The sequence below is a fragment of the Heptranchias perlo genome, chromosome 15 (assembly GCF_035084215.1).
Source record: "Heptranchias perlo isolate sHepPer1 chromosome 15, sHepPer1.hap1, whole genome shotgun sequence".
Lineage (NCBI taxonomy): Eukaryota > Metazoa > Chordata > Chondrichthyes > Hexanchiformes > Hexanchidae > Heptranchias > Heptranchias perlo.
This window is the reverse complement of record NC_090339.1, coordinates 28,151,398-28,166,200: the sequence shown is the minus strand read 5'-3', so window position 1 is coordinate 28,166,200 and position 14,803 is coordinate 28,151,398. Positions and strand designations below refer to the sequence as shown.

The window sequence follows — 14,803 nt, the reverse complement described above, 5'->3', positions numbered from 1 at the left end:
TCATGCAGGAGTTACAGGTTAGTTGCTGGATTATTGCTTCTGGCTGCCTGTTTTTGGAGGTCTCCTATACTTGAATACTAGGACTAGGGGACATAGCCTAAAAATTAGAGCCAGGACTTGCAGGAGTGAAGTTAGGAAACGCTACTACATGCAAAGAGTGGTAGGAGTTTGGAACACTCTTGTGCAAACAGCAGCTAATGCTAGCTCAACTGTTAATTTTACATCTGAGATTGATAGATTTTCCTTAACCAAAGGTATCAAGGGATATGGGGCTACGGCAGGTATATAGAGTTGAGTCACAGATCAACTACGATCTCACTGAATGGCGGAACAGGCTCGAGGGGCTAAACTGCTCACTCCTGTGCCTATCTTCCTATGTTCCTATAATAAAGTTTCAATACTCTACAGGGAGTGGGCTGGCTGGCAGACAGGCAACAGCAAGGGCACTGGCACAGTGGTAGGGATGGGACTGGAATGCTGTCATCCTGAGAGAGGACAGCAGGTTCATGTTCTGTGGAGCAACTGCCCCACTTGCTTCCTCCTGTTATGCACCACCTTCTGCAAGAAAGCAGGGTTGAATAGCTGCCAGTGTGCGTGACCCGAGAATTGTGGGTGTGGTAACAGTGATAATGTGTGAGGGTGAGAGGAAGCATCTGATTGGAAGAGTTGAGTACTGATTGAAAGAGTTTGTTGGTATGTGGGTGATGGTGGGGTGTAGTGTGTGGAGCAGTGGATGCAGCTACTAGTGCAGTTGGTAGGAGACGCCACTTGACAGTTGACCTCACTCACCTTGACCACTCGTGTCAAAGCATTGAACTTCTTCCTGCACTGCATCCATGTTCATGGTGCTATGCGCCTGGCATTGACTTCGTCCCCTACTGCCTCGGGAGCATATTTCTGGAGGGCCTCGTGCGGATATAGGATGCCCCTCCTTCTGTCCACCCCTTACACCAAGGATTCTAGTGCAAAATGTTACATGCTGCCTGCATCTCAACGACTGGGCGTGGATTAATCACGCACCGCAACCCACGCACCGGGTTTCCGGGGGTTATCCAATATAACCCCCATAGTCTTCCAGTAACAACACAAGGGAAATTCAACGTGTTTGCTCCCTTCTTCTTCACTTGTGTCAAACGAAGAATAATTTAAATCTGGGATTCTGAATTGGTCATGAACAGTACCAAAATTCTTAAGAATAAAAGTTTAAATAAATACTTGCAATAGTGTATTTAGAAATTACAGTAATGCACTAATACCACACAATATATGAATGGGTAGGTGGGGGAGGGGGTGAAATAACAATGCAGGGCTCAGCAGGATATTATATGAGCACAAGTTAAGTCTTCTGGACATCACTTGTTCAAGTAAATCAATGTTGGTGTCTTTTTAAATGGCAACCATTCTTTCACCTGAGATTTGTTAATTTTTTAACTACAACCTACTTCTCTTAACTCAAGTCACAATATAAATGATTTGATAAATCAATTTTTAAGTACTAAATTTTCACGTTAGTGTTATTCACTTTGCTTCATTTAAATTACTGTCTAATTCATAAGTACTTCTATATTTTTCCTTCTACGACTTCTACATTATTGAATTGTTCATTTAACTACAATCACATATCGCCACTACCAGGAAGAGAAAGGCAAATAAGAACTCATGTGGAATTAAAAAATATACTAATCAATCTCCTGTGACATTGCACATGGCAAGTCAAAACTAAGTGTCACCTACAGGTGAAACTACATTAGAGGGCAAGGGATAATTGAATGAGGGCACACAGATGTAATTCAGTCTCCATTTTATTCATACATTCTGTCCTTACTTTTATAGAATACTTTGATTTGATTTTTTATTACTTGCAGTTAAATAGCAATACGAACAGCATATTTGGGAAGCAAAATTGGTCGGAGCATTGGTCTGCAGTAGAGGCCAGGGACTGGCAACCACAAAAGTGTGGCACTACAGCACTGGTAGGAGGGTATAATTACAGCATGCCAAGTTCACATAGGCAACTTCCATTAATGGAAAAGGGTGACAACAGAAAGTAAGGCTTTGCAGACAGGAATTGAACACAGATCTATAAAATATTGTTCTTATTCAATATAGAACAAGGGGAGTTTAGCCAAATGATAAAAAGTTGTACATCTAGCGTAATTCAGAAAGTCTAGTCTGATTGGAAGGTTCCACAGCCACAACAGTTTTTCTCCCCCTCCTCTCTTGAATGAACTAACTATTGCCCAGTTACGGTTCCACAGCCCTATCGGCGGCCCTCCAGTTGACCATTCTTCATGTGCAAGGCCGGACATGATTGCCAGCGAGGAGCTTACAATAGTTCCAAAAATTCAAGGTTTTTCTACACTGTAAGAAGTGTACTGAAGTAACTATATTGGTTTCAGATTTCACCAACCTCCACAATTAAAGTATTTCATGGTTTGGGTTATTTTATACTGCTGTTGAGAAGATACACATGGAAGAAAAACATTTTAGTGTCAGCTGGAACAAAGATATTTACTGTTTATAGTACATGATTTCCAACACATGACAATTATTATATTAACACATCATTAATCAAAAGAAGTATTTGACTAGACACCATTTCAAGTGTTTGGAGGCTGTATTTCTATGAAGAATAATCTAACTTTTCTCCCTTATCATAAATAAGTATTACTACAAATTCCCGTATCTTTTTTAAAAGGCACCCTCACAAAAAGCTGAAAAAAGCGTATGAGAGCCGAAGTTTTATAACTAGAGCTATAGAGTACAATTGGAAAGAGACAATACTAAACCTATACAAATCATGGGTTAGAAATTGTGTCCAGTTTTGGGTGCCTTACTTCAGGAAAGATATCATGGTTAAAAAAAATAGATTGACTAAAGTAATACCAGGGATGCAAGATTATGTGGAAAGAGCGGATGAGTGGAACTAATTGGATAGCTCTTTCAAAGAGCCGGCACAGGCATGATGGGCCAAATGCCCTCCTTCTTTGCTCTATGATTCTAAGAGACTTTAGTTATAAGGAGAGACTAAAGAAACTGTATTTTATATTAAAGAAGATTAAGAGGAGATTTGATTGAGGTTTAAAATTCTGACAGGTTTCGATACGATAGATTGGGGAAAACGACTTCCCCCAGTTCGTGAGTCAGTAACTAGTGGGCATAAATTTAAGATTATCACCAAGGAATTGGATAAATATTTGGAAAAGAAGCTCTGCCCATAGTCCTTTAGAGTAGCCAATCTCAGCTGTGCCACTGTTTCCCAGAGTGCAAAGAAATACAAAGGATATAATTCATTAGTGGCACAGATGAAAGCCAGTGATATTCATTCAGACGAGTGGCCAGAGATTACTTCTCACCAGTGCCAGTCTGTTTATTATATAGATGTATCACTGCTGGTAAAACCTGAAGCAGATCAGTGGATTTGCCCACTGAACCAGAGAAGCACACATTTATTCCAAGTTTAATCCACAACACTAAATTGGAATGCTACTTAATGACAGTGAACAGTTTTAACCACAGCATGCTATTTGATACCACTGGGTAATTGTCTTTAGTATCCCTTTTCCTTATGTTCAAATAACAGAATGTGGTTGCTGATGTGACAAAAACAAGCTGGAGACAGTGGCCATGCACCAAGGTAATAACAGTCTAAGAAAATAATAGATCAACCATTATCTGCAGCTTTTGGTTATATTTACTTACTCTCCAATTACAGAAGTAGAGTACATGCTTCCCATGTTTTAAGCCAACCTCATTTCTGCAGACCTGTGCATTCTCGTTGTCTGTTAATGAAAGTGATAGCATTTTCTGTGTTGACTTTGGAGGTATTTTCTTGGTCAGGTTTCCTTAATAGATGAAGAGATGCTACTTTGCATAATCCATACTAATTAATGGGGACAATTTCACTCGAGCCAGGTCACTATCTTTTGTATAAATGCAATGCAGTCCTGGGCAGGCAAGAGGCTACGAGCATGCCTCAAACACCTCCAGCTCCCAAAATAAGAGAAGGGAACTTAGCCTCCCAAATTTCAGACATTATTCCTGGGCAGCTCAAACCCAATTGATTATGCCCTGCCTCCTAGTCCCCCACCAAACCCATGGCTAGGAATGGAAGCCAAAACCACATTCCCAACACCTTTGCACAGCTTACCATACCAACATCCTTAGAAGATACCAACAGGCAACCAGAAGCACTCCTTTGCCACTGCAACCCTCTCAGCCTGGAGAGGTCAGTACCTCCTTGAGCATCTCATCAGTTCTACCAACCATTTTCCCAATCTGATGCAATGAAGATCTCCCAAGAGGATTCACCTCAGGTGGATTCAGAACTTGGCATGAAAAAAGGTTCACCATATTAGGCCAGCTTCTCCATGAGAGCCAGATTATGGCCTTCCATTAGTTAGCCAACAAATGCCTCCTCTCCCAGCATGGCCAATACCACTACATCTAGATGAAGCACTACCTCCAGAATCCCGTAATACTCTGCAGACATCAGCATGAGTCAATGTCTTTGGAACTTCTCCTCCACTTTCAAACTGCTCCTGAAGACACACTTCCACCTTGAGTATCCTGCTCACCTCCATGACCAATGATGAGGCAGAAATCCTGAGGGAAGCCCTGGAAAGAGACCTAGGTCACTCGTTATGGGAAGATAAGCGGCAAGAAGTATGGAGTCAGATCCCTGATACCATCAACTGCAGCAAAACGCACGATGTTCAAAATACAAAACGGTCATATAATTCAAGTTCTACGCATTAAACAAACTCCTCAAATGTTATACATCCATGCCATATTTTTGTCATACCCCGATATCCAGCAATTCTGGGTAATATTCCAGAAGATCACAAGAACCATAACTGTCTTATAATCTTAGAGAATCACAGGATCATAGAAAGGTTACAGCACGGAAGGAGGCCATTTGGCCCATTGAATCTGTGCTGGCTCTATGCAAGAGCAATCCAGCTAGACCCACTCCCCCGCCCTATACCCGTAACCCTGCCAATTTTTTCCTTTCAAGTAGTTATCCAGTTCCCTTTTGAAGACCATGATTGAATCCGCCTCCACCACCCCCTCAGGCAGTTCATTCCAGATCCTAATCACTCGTTGTGTAAAAATGTTTTTCCTCATATCATCTTTGGTTCTTTTGCCAATCACCTTAAATCTATGTCCTCTGGTTCTTGATGCTTCTGCCATTGGGAACAGTTTCTCTCCATCTACTCTGTCTAGACCCTTCATGATTTTGAATACCTCTATCAAATCTCCTCGCAACCGTCTCTGTTCCAAGGAGAACAACCCCAGCTTCTCCAGTCTATCCAAGTAACTAAAGTCCCTCATCCTTGGAATCATTCTAGTAAATCTCTTTTGAACCCTCTCTAAGGCTTTCACATCTTTCCTAAAGTGCGGTGCCCAGAACTGGACACAACACTCCAGCTGTGGCCGATCCAGTGTTTTATAAAGATTCATCATGACTTCCTTGCTTTTGTATTCTATGCCTCTATTTATAAAGCCCAGGTCCCGTATGCTATTTTAACTGCTTTCTCAACCTACCCAGCCAGCTTAACGATTTGTGTACGTATACCTCCAGATCTCTGTGTTCCTGTACTCCTTTTAGAATTTTGCCCTTTAGTTTATATTGCCTCTCCTCATTCTTCCTACCGAAATATATCACTTTGCATTTTTCTGCGTTAAATCTCATCTGCCACGTGTCCGCCCATGCCACCAGCCTGTTTATATCCACTTGAAGTCTATCACTATCCTCCTCACTGTTCACTACACTTCCAAGTTTTGTGACATCTGCAAATTTTGAAATTGTGCCCTGTACACCCAAGTCCAAGTCATTAATATATCAAGGAAAGCACAAGTCCTAGCATCGACCCCTGGAGAACACCACTGTATACCTCCCTTCAGTCCGAAAAACAACTGTTCACCACTACTCTCTGTTTCCTGTTACTTAGACAATTCTGTATCCATGCTGCTACTGCCCCTTTTATTCCATGGGCTTCAATTTTGATGACAAAACTATTATGCGGCACTTTATCAAACGCCTTTTGAATGTCCATATACACATCATCTGCAAGCCCATTATTTGCAGGGCGTGCCAACTGGAGATGGAGATCCGCCACAACAAGCAGGTCAGCATAAAACTCGCTACTAGCTGCAAGAAGATGCACCCTTGCCTCCCCCCATAAAGGACAACCACCCCCCGTTCCCTCTGCTACCACATAACAAATGGCTGAAACAAAGAATAGAATCATAGAAGTTACAACATGGAAACAGGCCCTTCGGCCCAACATGTCCATGTCGCCCAGTTTATACCACTAAGCTAGTCCCAATTGCCTGCACTTGGCCCATATCCCTCTCTACCCATCTTACCCATGTAACTGTCCAAATGCTTTTTAAAAGACAAAATTGTACCTGCCTCTGGCAGCTCGTTCCAGACACTCACCACCCTTTGAGTGAAAAAATTGCCTCTCTGGACCCTTTTGTATCTCTCCCCTCTCACCTTAAATCTATGTCCCCTCGTTATAGACTCCCCTACCTTTGGGAAAAGATTTTGACTATCTACCTTATCTATGCCCCTCATTATTTTATAGACTTCTATAAGATCACCCCTTAACCTCCTACTCTCTAGGGAAAAAAGTCCCAGTCTATCTAACCTCTCCCTCTAAGTCAAACCATCAAGTCCCAGTAGCATCCCAGTAAATCTTTTCTGCACTCTTTCTAGTTTAATAATATCCTTTCTATAATAGGGTGACCAGAACTGTACACAGTATTCCAAGTGTGGCCTTACTAATGTCTTGTACAACTTCAACAAGACATCCCAACTCCTGCATTCAATGTTCTGACCAATGAAACCAAGCATGCCGAATGCCTTCTTCACCACCCTATCCACCTGTGACTCCACTTTCAAGGAGCTATGAACCTGTACTCCTAGATCTCTTTGTTCTATAACTCTCCCCAACGCCCTACCATTAACGGAGTAGGTCCTGGCCCGATTCGATCTACCAAAATGCATCACCTCACATTTAATCTAAATTAAACTCCATCTGCCATTCATCGGCCCACTGGCCCAATTTATCAAGATCCCGTTGCAATCCCAGAATGCCACCAATCTTGGTGTCATCTGCAAACTTACTAACCATGCCTCCTAAATTCTCATCCAAATCATTAATATAAATAACAAATAACAGCGGACCCAGCAACGATCCCTGAGGCACACTGCTGGACACAGGCCGCCAGTTTGAAAAACAACCCTCTACAACCACCCTCTGTCTTCTGTCGTCAAGCCAATTTTGTATCCAATTGGCTACCTCACCTTGGATCCCGTGAGATTTAACCTTATGTAACAACATACCATGCGGTACCTTGTCAAAGGCTTTGCTGAAGTCCATGTAGACCACGTCTACTGCACAGCCCTCATCTATCTTCTTGGTTACCCCTTCAAAAAACTCAATCAAATTCGTGAGACATGATTTTCCTCTCACAAAACCATGCTGACTGTTCCTAATCAGTCCCTGCCTCTCCAAATGCCTGTAGATCCTGTCCCTCAGAATACCCTCTAACAACTTACCCACTACAGATGTCAGGCTCACCGGTCTGTAGTTCCCAGGCTTTTCCCTGCCGCCCTTCTTAAACAAAGGCACAACATTTGCTACCCTCCAATCTTCAGGCACCTCACCTGTAGCTGTCGATGATTCAAATATCTCTGCTAGGGGACCCGCAATTTCCTCCCTAACCTCCCATAACGTCCTGGGATACATTTCATCAGGTCCCGGAGATTTATCTACCTTGATGCACGTTAAGACTTCCAGCACCTCCCTCTCTGTAATATGTACACTCCTCAAGACATCACTATTTATTTCCCCAAGTTCCCTAACATCCATGCCTTTCTCAACCGTAAATACCGATGTGAAATATTCATTCAGGATCTCACCCATCTCTTGTGGTTCCGCACATAGATGACCTTGTTGATCCTTAAGAGGCCCTACTCTCTCCCAAGTTACTCTTTTGCCCTTTATGTATTTGTAGAAGCTCTTTGGATTCTCCTTTACCTTATCTGCCAAAGCAATCTCATGTCCCCTTTTTGCCCTCCTGATTTCTCTCTTAACTCTACTCCGGCAATCTCTATACTCTTCAAGGGATCCACTTGATCCCAGCTGCCTATGCATGTCATATGCCTCCTTCTTCTTTTTGACTAGGGCCTCAATCTCCCGAGTCATCCAAGGTTCCCTACTTCTACCAGCCTTGCCCTTCACTTTATAAGGAATGTGCTTACCCTGAATCCTGGTTAACACACTTTTGAAAGCCTCCCACTTACCAGGCGTCCCTTTGCCTGCCAACAGACTCTCCCAATCAACTTCTGAAAGTTCCTGTCTAATACCATCAAAATTGGCCTTTCCCCAATTTAGAATTTTAACTTTTGGGCCAGACCTATCATTCTCCATAGCTATCTTAAAACTAATGGAATTATGATCACTGGTCCCAAAGTGATCCCTCACTAACACTTCTGTCACCTGCCCTTCCTTATTTCCCAAGAGGAGGCCAAGTTTTGCCCCCTCTCTAGTCGGGCCATCCACATACTGAATGAGAAATTCCTCCTGAATGCACTCAACAAATTTCTCTCCATCCAAGCCCCTAATGCTATGGCTGTCCCAGTCAATGTTGGGAAAGTTAAAGTCCCCTACTATTACCACCCTATTTTTCTTGCAGCTGTCTGTAATCTCCTTACATATTTCCTCCTCAATTTCCCATTGACTATTTGGGGGTCTGTAGTACAATCCTATCAAAGTGATCTCTCCCTTCTTATTTTTCAGTTCTACCCATATAGACTCAGTGGGCGAACCCTCGGATATATCCCCTCTCACTACTGCCGTGATGTTCTCCCTAATCAAGAACGCAACTCCTCCTCCTCTATCTTTCCTATAGCATCTGTACCCTGGAACATTGAGCTGCCAGTCCTGCCCCTCCCTTAGCCATGTTTCAGTAATAGCTATAACATCCCAGTCCCATGTATCCATCCATGCCTTGAGTTCATCTGCCTTGCCCATCAGACTTCTTGCATTGAAATAAATGCAGTTTAATCTAGCCTTCCCTTGGTCTTTGCCCTGCTTTCTCAGACCATCTGTCCGGTCATGTTCTGTACACTCTCCCTTACTGCCTTTTGTTTCTGTCACCACTTTACTTCCCACTGACTTCCTGCATCGGTTCCCATCCCCCTGCCACATTAGTTTAAACCCTCCCCAACAGCACTAGCAAACACTCCCCCTAGGACATTGGTTCCAGTCCTGCCCAGATGCAGACCATCCAATTTGTACTGGTCCCACCTCCCCCAGAACCGGTTCCAATGGCCCAGGAATTTGAATCCCTCCCTCTTGCACCATCTCTCAAGCCACGTATTCATCCTAGCTATCCTGTCATTCCTACTCTAACTAGCCCGTGGCACTGGTAACAATCCTGAGATTACTACCTTTGAGGTCCTACTCTTTAGTTTAACTCCTAACTCCCTAAATTCAGCTTGTAGGACCTCATCCTGTTTTTTACCTATATCGTTGGTGCCTATATGCACCACGACAACTGGCTGTTCACCCTCCCCCTCCAGAATATCCTGCAGCCGCTCCGAGACATCCCTGACCCTTGCACCAGGGAGGCAACATACCATCCTGGAGTCTCGGTTGCGTCCGCAGAAACGCCTGTCTATTCCCCTTACAATCGAGTCCCCTATCACTATAGCTCTGCCCCTCTTTTTCCTGCCCTCCTGTGCAGCAGAGCCAGCCACGGTGCCATGAACCTGGCCACTGCCACCTTCCCCTGGTGAGCCATCTCCCCCAACAGTATCCAAAACGGTATACCTGTTTTGGAGGGAGATGACCGCAGGGGACCCCTGCACTGCCTTCCTACTCTTCCTCTGTCTGTTGGTCACCCATTCACTAACTCCCTCAGTAATTTTTATCTGTGGTGTGACCAACTCACTGAACGTGCTATCCACGACTTTCTCAGCATCGCGGATGCTCCAAAGTGAGTCCATCCGCAGCTCCAGAGCCGTCAAGCGGTCAAACAGTAGCTGCAGCTGGACACACTTCCCGCAGGTGAAGGAATCAGGGACACAGGAAGGATCCCTGAATTCCCACATCCCACAACACGTGGGACAAATGCCAACTAGAATGAATGATGTTTGGCCTCTGCCTGAAACTGGGGAAATATCAACAAGTTTGGGGCCCATTCTTGGAGACTCACTCAACACAAACTGTACAGCCAACCACTCATCGGTTATGAATGGCAACAACCCTAACTGACATGCCCATCAGTATGCAGGACCGCCTCCCCCCATTTCCTAGCCTAACTAATGCTGAGAAACCAAAGCCAAGCAAGCTGCTTCAACCTCTGATTTGCATTGCTCCCACTGCAAGCACTCACAAAAGAGGCCTGCACGTATCAATGCACTCCTCTCATAAATAGCATGCAATCAAAATTTACAATGGGTTCATAAAATATACTTGTGAATGTACACCGAACTGTACAATTGCTACATAAAATTTATGTGCTAATGTATTTTCTTGAGTTTCCAATAAAAAAGGGAAAAAAAAATACAATAGGACCTAACCAACACACTACAGAACACCATCTTTGACAGTCGGCTTTCATTCCAAGCTAACATTAGGATTCAAGATTGCTCTTATAATACTTAAAGGATCATGAATATGTTCCATGGGAACACAGAAATAGGAGTAGGCCATTCAGCCCCTCAAGCCTGTTCTGCCATTCAATTAGATCTTGGCTGATCTGTATATTGACTCATCTACCCACCTTGGTTCAGTTGATAAAATAGCTGTGACTCTTCAATTGTTTAGCTGTTACCTATGAAAGCGTTAGGCTCTGCGAACAAATTTGAGGAGTTTCTCAGAGCACAAGCAAGACATGTCCGGTCACTCTTCCATGCCAAAAAACCACTGCAGACTATTAGGCCTATATGTTTGCCTGGAGGGGAAGCGCCGACATAGACTGGTTGGGCCAAATGGCAAGTTTCTGTGTTTTAACTTCTATGTATTTTTATGTACTATGCCCTGAATGAAACACATGGGAAAACTAAAGGCAACTGTCCCTTGGATTAAAATAGCATGCTATGATTAAGTAGGCATTTCAATTTAGTGCTTTGGGTGAAATGTAGAATCAATTTTACCATATTTACTGTTGGATTAGAAACAGAAATAGCTGATGGGCACAGGGAACAACTTGTTGAGCTGTAGAATGGCCAATCAGGTGACGAACTGGAGAGCTATGACCACCTGTGGAACTGCATTGCAGCACAAGTTGGAGCTTTCATAAATGAGAAGATAATGGAGAAAACTAGAAAAACTGCAATCACACAAACAAGATTTTTAAAATTATAAATGGGTGGTAACTCATTCTTTTATTACAGCTCTATAATAGCATGTAAAAATGTATTAAAAGAACTGAAACTGAACACACCTATCTCCGAACCTGGACATTTGTAGATGAGCACGCACAAACCAATCAACTTCATCCTACCACGGGGCCTCTGACTTTAACTTTGGACTCTCTTATTGTCTCCTCCCTATTCTCCGTTTACAACCAGGACATACCTGTTTTAATTTTTGTCATGCCTCTGTAACCTGAATTTCTTCTGTGTACGTTCTAGTTGCTGCTTCAGACCCAAGCCCATTACTTCTATCTCCCTTTTTCTTTCTCTTCTCTTTACCCCTCTTTGGCTTTTCTCTTCTGTCTCCTCCCACTCCTGTTACCCAGTCATGCCTCCTATCATTTCTCTGCCTGCACCCCCCTCCACCAAATCCCTACCCAAACCCTTCACTATTCCTCTAACTTCCGACTCTCCTGCCATCGTCCCAGGCTTGACTCCCTCTTGGATATGTCCCCAGCTTCCTCCTGTGCATCTCTCGGCATTCTCCGAAGGGCCCATCAGGTACTCATCACTGCCTCTTTATAAGCAGCAACCCCAGTAGTTCCATTCTTCACTCTTGCCGACCTTCCTTCTCAGCGCACCGGCCGGGGGCTAATCTTGCCAACCTCCTTCCTGTCCCGCTTACCCCTCCCACTGCTGACCCCATGGACTCTGCCAGAGGAACAACAATTACTGCTCCTCTCCACATATCCCTCCAGAATGCTCAATATCTTGCGAACAAAGCCCTTGGTCTGTCCTCCTATTCCTCTGGCACCTTCTCCTCCTTTGGGCATCTCACCTCGTTCCACCACTCTCATCTCTCCTTTGAAATCTTCATTCTCTACTGTCCAACCAAGCCCTATCCAAAGTTTCTCAGAGATATTGTCACTCTTTTCCTCCCTCTGCTGCTGCACTGTGACTTCTCATCCTTGGTGCTTCCAACCTCCATCTCAACACGCCTTGCCCTCTCTCCTTTGTCTTCACTGCCCTCTTGTTCCCCCCTTAATGTCTCCCTCCAAATAAACTCTCCTACACATATTCAAGGCCACTCCATCGACCTTGCCATCTCACAAAGCCTCCCTATTCCCGCCATCTAGATCAGAGACAAGAGCAGCTCTGATCACTTCCTTATATTCCTCACCACTCACATTCCGCATCCCCCTTCCAGCCCCACTTCCTTCTGTAGCTGCCCCTGGGAGAAAGCTCTTCAAGTCACTTACAATGGCACTTTCAAACTCCCAACCTTTCTAGCCTTCAGCCTTCCATTCACCACGATACTTCTGCAGCTGTCGATCGGCTCAACCACTCCCTCACCTCCGCCTTTGATGCCCCTGTGCCCAGTAAAACCCTTACTCTTTTCCATCCTTTTGTTCTCCCTGATACGGCCCCCATCTTCGCTCCTTTAAGCCCAAACTTGACCCAGCTCTCCTCTGTCAAAACTGCTTCCTGCTCCAAGATTATCCTGGAATACAAAGATAACCCCCAGCTTCTTTTCTCCATTACCAACCATCTCCTTAAAACCCTCTCCCCTACCCCCTCCACACTCAGCTCCAACAAGTACAAGGAGCTCATGGACTTCTTTGTCACTAAGATCTCTTTAGCTGCCTCACATCCCTTTCGTCTCCTTGCCCACTAAGCCAAGCTTCCCTCAAGGTTACCCCCTGTATTAGCCCTAAACCCGCAACTTTCTCTAGTTTGTCTCCTATATCCCCTCATGCCCTCTATGAGCTCAACTTGTCACTGAGGCCCACCTACTGCTCTCTCGATCACATTCCCACTAAACTGCTGACCACCCAACTTCCCTTCCTGCCCCTATGCTGGCTGATATTGGAAACTCAGGTACATTCAAATCTGCCGTTTTCACCCACTCCCCAAAAACTCACCCTTCACCACTCTGTCATTGTAAACCAACGCCCAATCTCCCATTCCTCACCAAAGTTTCTTAAATGTGTTGTCATCTCCCAAATCCATGCTCATCTTTCCCACGACTTCATGTTTCAACCTCTCCAATAAAGTTTAAGCCCCTGCCACAGCACTGAAATGGCACACAAAGTCATAAGTGACATCCTTGGTGACTGTGGCTATGGTAAACTATCCCTCCTAAGCCTCTCGACCTCCCTGCAGCCTTTGACGTGGTTCACCACATCATACTACTCCAACGCCTCTCCTCCGTTGTCCAGCTGAGTGAAACTGCCCTCACCCAGTTCCACTCTTACCTATCCAGTCATAGCCAGAGAATCTCCCGCATAGCTTCTCTTCCCATGCCTGCACCGTTACCTCTGGAACCCCCAAGGAACTATCCCTGGCCAACTCCTATTTCTCATCTATATGCTGCCCCTCAGCGACATCGTCCAAAGACATGATGTCAGGTTCCACATGTACGCTGACAACACCCAGCCCTACCTCACCACCTACCTCCCTCGACCCCTCCACTGTCTGTGTGGTCAGACTGCAGTCCTAGATGAGTCGCAATTCTTTTCCTCCAATTAAACAGTGGGAATACCAATTAAACAGTGGGAATGTCTTCAGCCCCCGTCACAAACTCTGTTCCTTCGCCACCAATGCCATCCCCTTCCTGGGCCACTGTCGCAGGCTGAACCAGGCTGTTCGCAAGCTTGACTATTTGACCTTGAGATGAGCTTCCTTTCCATCACAAAGACCGCCTGCTTTCACCTCCTATCTCTGTAACCTCCTCCAGCACTACAACAGTCCAAACACTCTACGTTCCTCCAACTCTGGACTCTTCTACATTAAAAGGTACTATATACATGCAAGTTGTTGTTGTTAAATAAAATTAGAAGCCAAGAAATTGTAGTTATATTCTATCCAGCACTTGACTACAACAGAAAACATCCACATGAGGGAGTGGTGCAATATCGTGTAACCTCAATTCAAACTTTATACAAGGAAGCGCCTAAACAGTTGTGCAGTACTTGAACAATTTCATTTCAGAAAAAAATCAAACAAAAATCTTACCCGCAACACCAGGGACAAATCAAAAAGGTTTGAATATTAGGACAATCCAAATTGCATCCATTTAAAAAAAATTATAAATCTGCTCTGCTTCCTTTCTGCACCATTTATGTTACTGGTGACATGGAAACTATCAGAAAAAAAGAGGGAGGGGTTCAGGGCTGGTATCTTCAGGGAAAACACAGGGTTTAAAAAAAGATATCTGATTTTGTTTGTTTTAAACATATTAAGAGAAATAATTCTTCTTTTATATGTAACCTCTACTTAAAAAAACGTTTAGTTAAAAAAATCTGGAAGAGAGATTCTGTCCCCAGAACACTAAAAACCTGTAAACCTACATATTAGTTAATGCAGATCTGGAGGCATGTTAATGGAACCAATGAAAGGGTTAATCTTTCAGCTTCCTAAATAAGT

General features: G+C 44.1%; 1 protein-coding gene across 5 annotated transcripts in view; it reads right to left on the bottom strand.

Annotated features, from left to right (window-relative positions):
* klf8 (Kruppel like factor 8) overlaps positions 1 to 14,803 on the bottom strand; it is a 194,958-nt gene that overhangs the window by 120,231 nt on the left and 59,924 nt on the right. The window lies entirely within an intron of this gene.